Source organism: Columba livia, chromosome 5 (genome assembly GCF_036013475.1).
Source record: "Columba livia isolate bColLiv1 breed racing homer chromosome 5, bColLiv1.pat.W.v2, whole genome shotgun sequence".
NCBI classification, from domain to species: domain Eukaryota; kingdom Metazoa; phylum Chordata; class Aves; order Columbiformes; family Columbidae; genus Columba; species Columba livia.
Genome location: NC_088606.1, coordinates 48,652,812 through 48,664,201, shown reverse-complemented (window position 1 = coordinate 48,664,201; position 11,390 = coordinate 48,652,812).

Sequence of the window (11,390 nt, the reverse complement as noted above, 5' to 3'; positions counted from 1 at the left end):
CTTGCTTATTTAGGTGTCTGAGATGTTAATGATGTTCTCTTTGCCTTTGCTACAAGTAAATAATTTGTTGTCATAATGTTTGCCCTTCCCTCACTTGAAACATTATTCTCCTCTTATGCTATGCCTTTAGGCTTGGTAGACTGAGCTGTCACTGAAATGCTACTAAATGGGTTCTCCTCCCTCTAAATATTCTGAATATCTCCCTCTCTATATATCTGAATTCTATATTCAGAAAGTGCAGCTCCTTGCTTCCTTCCCCTACACGTCTCTTTATAACCCCATAGCAAGTAAGCATGACAGTAGCCTTGGGTTTCCAAGTTGAGTAAAAAATAACCTTTCAGACATCTCTACAGCACCTCAGCCATAAGCCTCTAAGCATGTTTAAATGGAAGAACTATCAGGAGACAAGTGTGACAAATTCTTTACTTTGGCAATGGGATTCTCCAAATAAAAATTTAAAGCATGCAACTGGATTTAAAGTGGAAGTCAGGGATCTCCATACCTAAGTATTAATCTGTTCAGAAACATTTAAGTGCCTTGATTTTTAATTGTTAATGTATTTCTTTTGTGGCCCTTCTACTAAACTCCTATTTGGACATTCCTTTATTCATATACAAGTTGAAAAAACTACCAGCATTATGAAGTCTCATTGGTTTTGGCTGTGTTTTTCAGAAGCATAGTCCTGAACTCTTGTTCTTGTGATGCATGTGATATTTCAGAAGTTATCATAACCTGAAGGCAAGGGCATTAAACAAAATGATGATCCAAGAAGACATGGTAGCTTGATTTTGAACCTGTGACACAAGTCACAAAAGGGATATTTCTTTTATTGTATTAATTGAGTCTCAGGGATTGTTAAGTTAAACTTAAAATGACCCTTTAAATTCATGCCATAATTTCCTTCCTTTTTTCTTGACCTTCTTTGTGAGACATGCCTTTGTTGTCCTTTTTCACTATCAAGGTAATTGAAAACATAGATTATATAACTAGCTTTTTTACTTTTTATATACCACAACCACTCACTGGAATATAATGATCTAAGCACAATCTTCATCTGCAGAAGAGAAGAAAGTGATTCCAAGAAAACAAAACAGTTACAACTTTTAAATGTTGTTGAGTACAATGAATTAGCCAGGAGGAGTTAGAGCCTGCTGATGCCAACTGAAGTGCTTGGGGACTTGAGATAGAAGTCAATGATAAGGAGCAGCTTTCATGCATTCAAATAAATTACATACTGGGCTTGGCTTAAGCCTGGCATCAGAATGATCTCTGGGGTTTTCCCTACATTATCTTCGTCTGTGATTATGCAAATATCCTTTTAATGCAGCAACTCCATAACAGGAAATTAGTCTCATGCTTGCTCACATGCTCTTGCAACCAACAGACATTTGTTTGCAAAATTCTAATGTGTCTGAAGTACAAAAGGCACATTAACCCTTTAAGTACAAAAATTTTGCTAACATGTAAATAACAGGACATGCTCAGATATGTCAGGGATGCAGCAGATGAATCAGGAAAGAGATAAGTTTCCTAGCACAAAAATATTCTTGGGTTTGAAAGTTCAACCAGAATGCAAATGGTGTCAAGTTTACGTTTAGTTTCAAAGAAAAGGAAAATGGGAGGAAGAAATATCTTATAAAAAAGCAGGGTTAAAACTGAATAAAAGAGGGAAATGAGACACAGCATAAAGACAAAATAAATTTAACTATTATTATTAAATGCATAGCAATCTGCTAAGCCCAGGTAGTCTGCCATCATCATTCACACACATAGGTGTACTTAAATTTATTGCAGTGATTTTGTTTTCAGGAACTGCACCAAAATGGGGACTATGAGGGTAACTTGTTTTGTCTGGAGAAGAGAAACTTAAGAATGGGAATCAGAGGAAATAATTTGGAAAGAGACGCAACTGGTATCCTTTGGGAGCGGTAGAATTGAGGTCACAAAAATTGTGTTGTGTTACTTGTGGTAGTATTACTGTATTAATTAATCTCTGAGCAAGTAGGAAAACTCACTTGTTGATTTGCTGTTTTTGTAAACCTCTGCTGGGTGAAATTATCTTGGGTAACCTTTTTCTTAAACTAAGGGTCTCTAGTATAAGGTCATATTTCTTTTTAGGAAAGAAAAAAACCCCAAACAAACAGTTAAGCATTTTTTGATCTGTGATACTCTAGTGATAAGTTGGCAGCTTGTATGCGAGATGCCCCCCACCCCCTTTTTCTCTTTTGCTCCCCTGATTGAAACACAGACAGCTAAATAATTTGGGTTACAGGGGAGCCTAATGAAATTAAGAACCTAACATTCTAATGGGATTTAGGGTAGTATCTGATTCATTCAAGCTCTTTTGAAACTTCCATCAAAGTGAAATGTTCAAGACATGACCTTAAGGTAACATTTGAATCTAGAGTTCCAGCTCTTTGCTTTAAATGTAAGACTTATTCTTTCTTCTCTATCCAGTGTATTCTGGTTTTAATTGCTAGAAATCACTATTAGAGAAATCGGAGCTACTGTGAGGCTCATTAAGGAGTGAGAATTCATGCTTAACTATTTAAATCAATTCTTGTTGATCTGGTTTCTGGAGATTACACTTTTAACTTTATCTGTCATAGGTGGGAGAAACTTGCTAGTAAAATAGCATAGTATCTTAGAGTAAAAAAAAAAGCCAATACATGTAAGCAGGTGTTTGCAAATGCTGTTCAAGCAACATGAATTTTCTATGATTCCCCATTAAATCCCATCTAGCCAAACATGCTCCATTCATTTTTGGTATTAAACAGTAGCCAGTCACTAGTTTTTTCTGACTGCTCCAGCAAAATGTAGCAGATGCTAGATTAAGTCTGAAGACATATACAAAAATTTTAAAACTGCTATTTGGAATTGATTTTGTTTTCAATAGATTTAAATCACAAGAAATAGCCAACTGCTGTGGTTCCACTAGACATTTCACCTCCAAAATAATTTTGCAATGGTGCAATCAATATGCTGAACCACTAGAATTCAAATTTAGCAGAAACAGGTCCCTGTGCAAATGATGTCAACCAAAAACTAGTGAGACTTTTATTGACTATCTGATTTATGTATTGAACCCTTTGGGTAGTACCATGATAAATGCCTGGGAGCTCTTTTTGAGACTCACGGACTTAAAAGTTTGCTCTTTTAAAAATCATATCAGGTAGAGTTCTTCTGGCGTAACATTAAGCTTTTAACACTAAGCTGACTTAAAATCAAAGTAAACAAGATATGTTCACTAACTTCTATGAAAGCTTTGATTAGCTCATAGCAAAGTGCAGTCACAGGCACCTCCATATTCTTTGTTACAAAAGTCTACCCCAGGTCAGAGGGCTGTCTTTGGACACAAGCTGGGTCTGTAAGGCATGACTTTTATTTCACCTTTCACAAAAACAAAGCCTGCAAGGGTTCCCTTCCCCTTACAGCAAAAGGCAACAACAAAGTTAAAGTAGCTTCAAAATCAAAGCATTCTCCTAATTTTTTTTTATAGCTACAAATCTGCAGAGTACGTGACTGACAACTCCCTTCAGTAGGGAGAGCTTAACTTCTATGAGCTCAGAGGTTTTTTAACTATTTTGAAATTAAGAAGCATTAACAACAAACTATATATTTTCTACTATACCTTGATATAGAAGTAAGCCATCTAAAGTGCTCCAGGTTGCCCCCCACCCCTCAATTTGCCATCTTCTGTAAAATGGCGAAAAATGTTACAGATATATTTATCAAAAACTGTGGTAAAAAAGTATTTAGAGGAAAGCTACGGGTTTGTTTGTATTGTTCTACTACTCACTGTGCTTTTTTAGATGTTAATTTTTAAATTATTATTTTGAAGTTAAATGAAATAGGACACAAGTTGTTCAGGCATTACAGCATTCACTGGAGGACCTATATTGGCAACATAACTGCTTAGTGTATGTTAGAGCTCTATTTCCTAATGTTTCAAAGATGCTACAGTCCACAGTTTTATTTCATTCTTGGAAAACAAGCAGGATGTTTGCTAGGAAATTACTTTTATCGGGAAACATTGGATTTAAATAGCATTTTGGATGACCCAATTGAAATTGGAATTGTGTCATTTTTACATAAGTCTACCTGGTGATAATAAACCTAGATCACAGTATCACAGTATGTTTGGGATTGGAAGGGACCTCAAAAGATCATCTAGTCCAATCCCCCTGCTGGAGCAGGAACGCCTAGGTGGGGTCGCACAGGAACATGTCCAGGTGGGTTTTGAATGTCTCCAGAGAAGGAGACTCCACAACCTCCCTGGGCAGCCTGTTCCAGTGCTCTGTCACCCTTACTGAGAAGAAATTTTTTCTCAAATTCAAGTGGAACCTCTTGTGTTCCAGCTTGATCCCATTACCCCTTGTCCTATCATTGTTTGCCACTGAGAAGAGCCTGGCTCCATCCTCATGGCACTCACCCTTAATATATTTATAAACATTAATAAGGTCACCACTCAGTCTCCTCTTCTCCAAACTAAATAGACCCAGCTCCCTCAGCCTTTCTTCATAAGGGAGGTGCTCCACTCCCTTAATCATCTTCGTTGCCCTACGCTGGACCCTCTCCAGCAGTTCCCTGTCCTTCTTGGACTGAGGGGCCCAGCACTGGACACAATATTGCAGATGTGGTCTCACCAGGGCAGAGTAGAGGGGAAGGAGGACCTCTCTCGATGTACTAACCACTCCCCTTGTAATACACCCAGGGATGCCATTGGCCTTCCTGGCCACAAGGGCACAGTGCTGGCTCATGGTCATCCTGTTGTCCACCAGGACCCCCAGGTCCCTTTCCCCTACACTGCTCTCTAATATGCAATTTCCCAACCTATACTGGAACCTGGGGTTGTTCCTACCCAGATGCAGGACTCTACACTTTCCCTTGTTAAATTTCATTAGGTTATTCCCCGCCCAACTCTCCAGCCTGTCCAGGTCCCGCTGGATGGCAGCACAGCCTTCTGGCGTGTCAGCCACTCCTCCCAGCTTAGTGTCATCAGCAAGCTTGCTGATAGTACACTCTATTCCCTCGTCTAAATCGTTAATGAAGATATTGAATAATATTGGCCCCAGTACTGACCCCTGAGGCACTCCACTAGATACTGGCCTCCAACTAGACTCTGCACCATTGACTACCACTCTGTGGCTTCTCTCCTTAAGCCAGTTTGCAACCCACCTCGCTACTCTATTGTCTGGACCACACCTCCTCAACTTAGCTGTGAGGATGCTGTGGGAGACTGTGTCAAAGGCTTTACTGAAGTTAAGGTAGACCACATCCACCGCTCTGCCATCATCCATCCACCTTGTTACATTCTCATAAAAGGCTATGAGGTTGGTCAAGCATGACTTACCCTTGGTAAAGCCATGCTGACTGCCCCTAATAACCCTCTTATCCTTGATATGCCTTGAGATGGCACCAAGGATAAGTTGTTCCATTACTTTCCCAGGGACAGAGGTGAGGCTGACTGGTCTATAATTACCCGGGTCCTCCTTCTTGCCCTTTTTGAAGACTGGAGTGACATTTGCTTTCCTCCAATCCTCGGGCACCTCTCCTGTTTCCCAAGACTTGGCAAAGATGATGGAGAGCGGTCCAGCAATGACTTCAGCCAGCTCCCTCAGCACCCGCGGATGCATCCCATCTGGACCCATGGATTTATGGATGTCCAGACTATTTAATTGCTCCCTAACCCAGTCCTCATCGACTAAAGCAAACTCCTCCATTGACCTGGCTTCATCTGGGGTCTCAGGGGCACAGGGCTCCCCAGGACAGCCTCCGGCAGAGTAGACAAAGAAGGCATTCAGTAATTCTGCCTTCTCTGTATCTTCTGCCACCAGGGCACCCACCCCATTCATCAGTGGGCCTACATTGCCTCTGGTATTAGTTTTATCTGCTATGTATTTGAAAAAGTTCTTTTTGCTGTCCTTGACCCCTCTCGCCAGCTGTAATTCTAACGAGGCCTTGGCTATCCTAGCTGCCTTCCTACATCCTCTAACAGCAGCCTTATATTCCTCCCAAGTGGCCAGCCCCTGCTTCCATGACCTGTAAACTCTCCTCTTCTGCTTGAGCGTACCAAACAGATCCCTATTCAACCACACAGGCCTCCTGGCTCCCTTCCTTGACTTCCTACGTGTGGAGATGCTCTGATCCTGAGCGTGGAAGAAGCAATCTCTGAATGCAATCCAGCTATCTTGGGCCCCTTTTCCTTCAAGCAGTCTTGCCCATGGGATTTCCCCCAGCAATTGCTTGAAAAGGCCAAAGTTAGCCCTGCTAAAGTCCAGGGTTGCAATTCTACTTGCTATTCTGTTCCTGCCACACAAGATCCTGAACTCCACCATCTCATGGTCACCGCAACCCAGGCAGCCCTCAACCTTTACTGCTTCGACCAGACCCTCCTTGTTAGTGAGGATGAGATCCAGCAGTGCACCTCTCCTAGTTGGCTCCTCCACCATCTGCATGAGGAAGTTATCATCAATGCACTGGAGGAACCTCCTGGACAGTGGCTGGCTGGCTGAATGGTCCTTCCAGCAAACATCAGGGAAGTTAAAATCCCCCACAACAACCAGGGCCTGTGACTGTGAGGCCACTCTCAACTGCCCATAGAAGGCCTCATCAGCTTCCTCAGCCTGATCTAGTGGCCTGTAACAGACGCCCACAACAGTGTCACCCCTGCCAGCCTGTCCCTTGATCCTGACCCATACACTCTCAACTCGCTCCTCATCCACTCCTGGGCAGAATTCAGTACATTGTAGTTGCTCTCTCACATAGAGAGCAACTCCACCACCATGCCTGGCTGGCCTGTCTTTCCTGAAAAGGGCATAGCCATCCATGACCACATTCCAGTCATGTGAACTGTCCCACCATGTTTCCGTAATTGCCACCAGACCATAATCTCCCGACTGAACATAGGATTCTAACTCCTCCTGCTTATTCCCCATGCTGCGCATATTGGTGTACAGGCATTTGAGGGAGCGAGCAGAGCACACCAATTTCTCCCTAGGGGCATAGGAGGCCACCCGGTCCTCATCAGTTTTAGAATGCTGTCCCACTGGGACAAGCCCAGCTACAACCCCATCCCCCTTCGATCCTAGTTTAAAGCTTTCCAAATGAGCCCAGGTAATTCCTGCCCCAGCATCCTTTTGCCCCTGCGAGATAAACCTTTCCCGTGTGACACTGTCTGGACTGGAGTCTTATAAAACCAACCATTATCAAAAAATCCAAAGCCCTGCCTGTAGCACCAGTCTTGGAGCCAACCATTTAGAGACTGAATTTTCCTATTCCATCCCACATTGTGACTTGAAGATGGAAGGAATGAAGAGAAGATCACTTGAGCCCCTGAGTCTTTCACCATCCTTCCCAAGACCTTGAAATCGTTCTTCATTCCCCTTAGACTACAGGAAGCAGCTTCCTCCCCATCTATCTGGAAGACTAGCAGCGGGTAGTAGTCTGTCGGGTGCACCAGTTTGGGGAGCTGTCTAGCGATATCCTTGATCCGGGCTCCAGGTAGACTACAAACTTCCCTAAGATGAGGGTCAACTCTGCATACTGGGCCCTCTGTTCCTTTCAGAAGGGAATTTCCTATTACAATCACCCTTCTTTCTTTCTTATCAGAGGCAGTCTTAAGTTGTGAAGTCAACCACCTCTTCCTATGTAGTCTTGTAGGCAGGCTTGGCACCACCTCCTCAACTACCTCTTCTTCAAGATCCAGGGCCTCAAACCTATTACAGAGGGGCACCTGGGGACACATAGCAGGCAGGGAGGGGGGCTGCCTGTGACGCCGAACCGGAATACGCTTCCAACCCTCGTCATCTTTTAGGTCCCCTACCTCTGCCCGTCAGCAACAAGGGTGGGGCTGTCTCGGGACTTCCGCCTCTGTCCGAGAGGGCAGAAGGTCCATCTCCTTTTGGGGGGTACCTCCCTGGGACCTTTCCGACTGGCACGTCAGGGTGTTACTCCACCAGTCGATCTCCCTTTCGCACTCCCTGATGGTCCTCAGCGTCTCAACCTCCTCTTTAAGTTTCACAACCATGTCAAGCAGATCTTGCACCTGCTCACACCTCACACAGGTGGAGTGCTGGCCGCCCTCCCCCGGCAGCAGCAGGCTCTGGCACTTCCTGCAGCCAGAGACCTGAACAGATAATCGGCTTTGATGGAGATCAAGTCTTTGCTACAAACATAAAAATATCTAGCTGGTTTATTAGCCTACAATTCACATCAGAAAATGATCTAGACTTAAAAATGATGGGAGTTTAGCAGCTTTAGATCACATGGGAAATTTCATATTTTGTTTTCCATAATTGGAGCTTAACTGTAAGAGTTTTCTGAAGACTTTGGGAAACAGTTTATGAAGCCACCAAAGCTGTGAAGTAATAGATTTTTTTGTTGAGAGTTCATACACAGACATGAGAAGAGTGTATATACAGCTCATTTCTATACCACTGAATGGGATTCTGAGCATCTTGGAATCCTATAAGAAAGAACTTTAGTACTCCTAAGGAAATTTTGTATTTCACACAGATTTTAGAAAGGTTATAGAGTGGCAAATTGTAGCTGGATGAGGAAATTAATATTTGTAATTCACATGACCCCAGAGGAATATATTTGGCAAAGAACACCTTTCCTTGTGAGTGTTTCTTTGTAGTTTGTCATTATAAATGCAGAACAAGACAACATCAAGTGTAAAATCATCTTCATCCTTACAAAACTTCAGTATTAGGGAACAAAGCAATTACGTTCTATTCTGATAGCATCGCCAGAATACTACAGTGATTTACTTTTTTGCAGAAATCTAGCAGTTTAAATAAATCACAAGTAATAGACGGCAACTAGATTTCAAGACTAAAGCAGACTGTCACATCAAGAAGTATTTTCGTTAGCATGCTCATAGGGAAGAAAAGCTAAGGGAAACATAATCTGCTATTCCTTCATTTCAGTTGTACCTCTGAGAGTTATGTTTTGTGCTTAAGTGGAGGAGAGGAGTATGCAGCCTGTCCAAAGTTACTCTCTGATCTAAACAGTAACATTTCGCCAATGTTCTTACTGCAATCCACATAAACTCACAAGATGTGGAGCCACTGCAAAATGTTTGCCACTGGCAGGTATCTAATAATGAAAAAATGTATCCATAAACATATAGGCAACAACCTGCAGTAACTTAGTGATAACCACTTTTTCACAATAATTAATGTCACCCTCCCCCTAAGGTTTAAAAGTTACACACTGCAGGTACAGCACTACATGCAGTGGGGAAGGACAAACAGGTCTAACGCTAACAAGACACTGATCTTAATTAAACCTGCCAGTCTGTTAGCATAGCACCACTACTCCTTTTCTATTTTAAGAATCAGGTAGCACAACGATTTGGGAAAAGAATTCAGAAATAAAGTAAAAGGTATAAACCACAAAATGGTCAATGCTATTCTTATGTCTCTAAAATGTGTACGGAAATCCAGAAAATAACTCCATATAGTTATTCCTTTAATCTAAGAATATAATGGCAAAGATTTTCTTCAATTAAATTCACTGTTATTAATGCTGGTTGAGTACTGCAGTCCAATCATCAGGGGGAAAAAAGAGGCCTATCTGAACTATATGGCAATTCCTTTAACAACTCTTGAGTTCGTATCTGACACGGACAGGAAAACTTGAGAGCAAAGCTAAGCTATTTCCTGTTGAGAAAACTGGAAGCATCCCAGAGAGGTGACGGTGTCATGGTTGAGACGGACAAACGACATAGACCACCTTCCAGGATGAAAACAGTAGATGCCATTTATTGCCACAAGTGCATTTTTATACAGTTTTACCAATTCATGTGTCTCTTCAATATTGGTTACAAGTTACAGCTCTAACATTTCATTAGCCATTTTTGCTATCATCAATGTTACTCTTCTAAGCCCTTCTCTCTCACGGGTACATCCTTAACATCTCCAGATACTCCTTTACTCCCATCTTTCTCATGGGCAGGCCTTAATATCTTCAAGGCTAATTTCTGTTCCCATGCCCTTCATCAGGGAATCCAAGGACCCAACATAGTCCCACATGGAGGGTATGTTGTCTTGGTAGATAAGTACTCAGCAAGTTTCTGATGGCAGATCATTCTATAATGAATCATTCCTGTGGAGTGGTAACTTCATCAGTTGAGGTCTTGATGTCTTCTTTGACGGCTGCTGCTGTTCTGGTGGCAACAGATGCTGAACATGCTCTTTTGGCCAGCACAGAAAAACAGGCTCTGGCTGCTATGAGAATGTGGAGATAAGAGGGATCTGGTTGCTGAAGAGCTGGCAGCATAGCAGCAACAATTCTGGTGGCTACACCAAGAAGTCACGGCACAGGCGATTACATGCTACTGCTTAAAAACAGCTGGTTCCCAGGAGGCTGGATCAGGTCAGCAAGAGCTTGCCTTATACCATGATGCCTTATTGCAAATGAGTTTTGTCAGAACCCAGTGACAGACTGTCACATGGGGACACGAATACCCACCAAGCTAAAGCAGGATGTATTTTGTGCAAGTTCAGCACAATGCAATTACCAGTAACTAGAGAGACCAATGGCATATGTTGTGTTATAACCAGTAGTCTGACATACATAACTAAAGAAAAGTCAATGGTCATTAATGGGTGAAAAATGTGAGAAGTTTCTTCCTGACTTCTTGGTTGATCCTGTTATGGTGATTTCTATAACATGCAACTTGAACAATGGGTTACAACAATTTAAAGGTATTTTCATTATGATCTTCACCCCTGGTCCGTTTGGGCCAGGTCGGTCAGTTTAACATTGCAATGAACTCCTAGCCTTGCTCCAAGCCTGGCTAGCAACAAGGGCTTCCTGCTATAGTAATCCCCGTAATATGCAACTTAAACCCCAGGTTTAACTTTACTCTCAATTTCCCTACCTCATCCCCAGCCCTGAGTGGTGCAGGGTGATGGGGAACAGGGATTGTGCCCAGTTCATCACATGTTGTTTCTGTTGTTCCTTCCTCCTCAGGGGGTGAACTTCTCACACTCTTCCCCTGCTCCAGTGTGGTATCCCTCTCACAGGAAACAGTTATGCCTGAACTTCTCCAATGTGAGTCCACCCTATGGGCTGCAGTTTCTTCACGAACTGTTCCAGTGTGGGTCCCTTCCATGGGGTGCAGTCCTTCGGACATCCACTTGCTGCAGTGTGGGATCCTTCACAGGCTGCAGATGGATATCTGCTCTGCTGTTAACCTCCATAGGCTGCAGAGGGACAGCCTGCCTCACCATGGTCCACCACGGGCTGCAGAGGAATCTCTGCTCCAGCACTTGGAGCACCTCCTCTCCCTTCTTTTTCACCAACCTTGGTGTCTGCAAAGTTGTTTAAACTGGAGTTCACACTGGAGTTCCAGCCTGTGCAGTACAGCAGCACAAAAC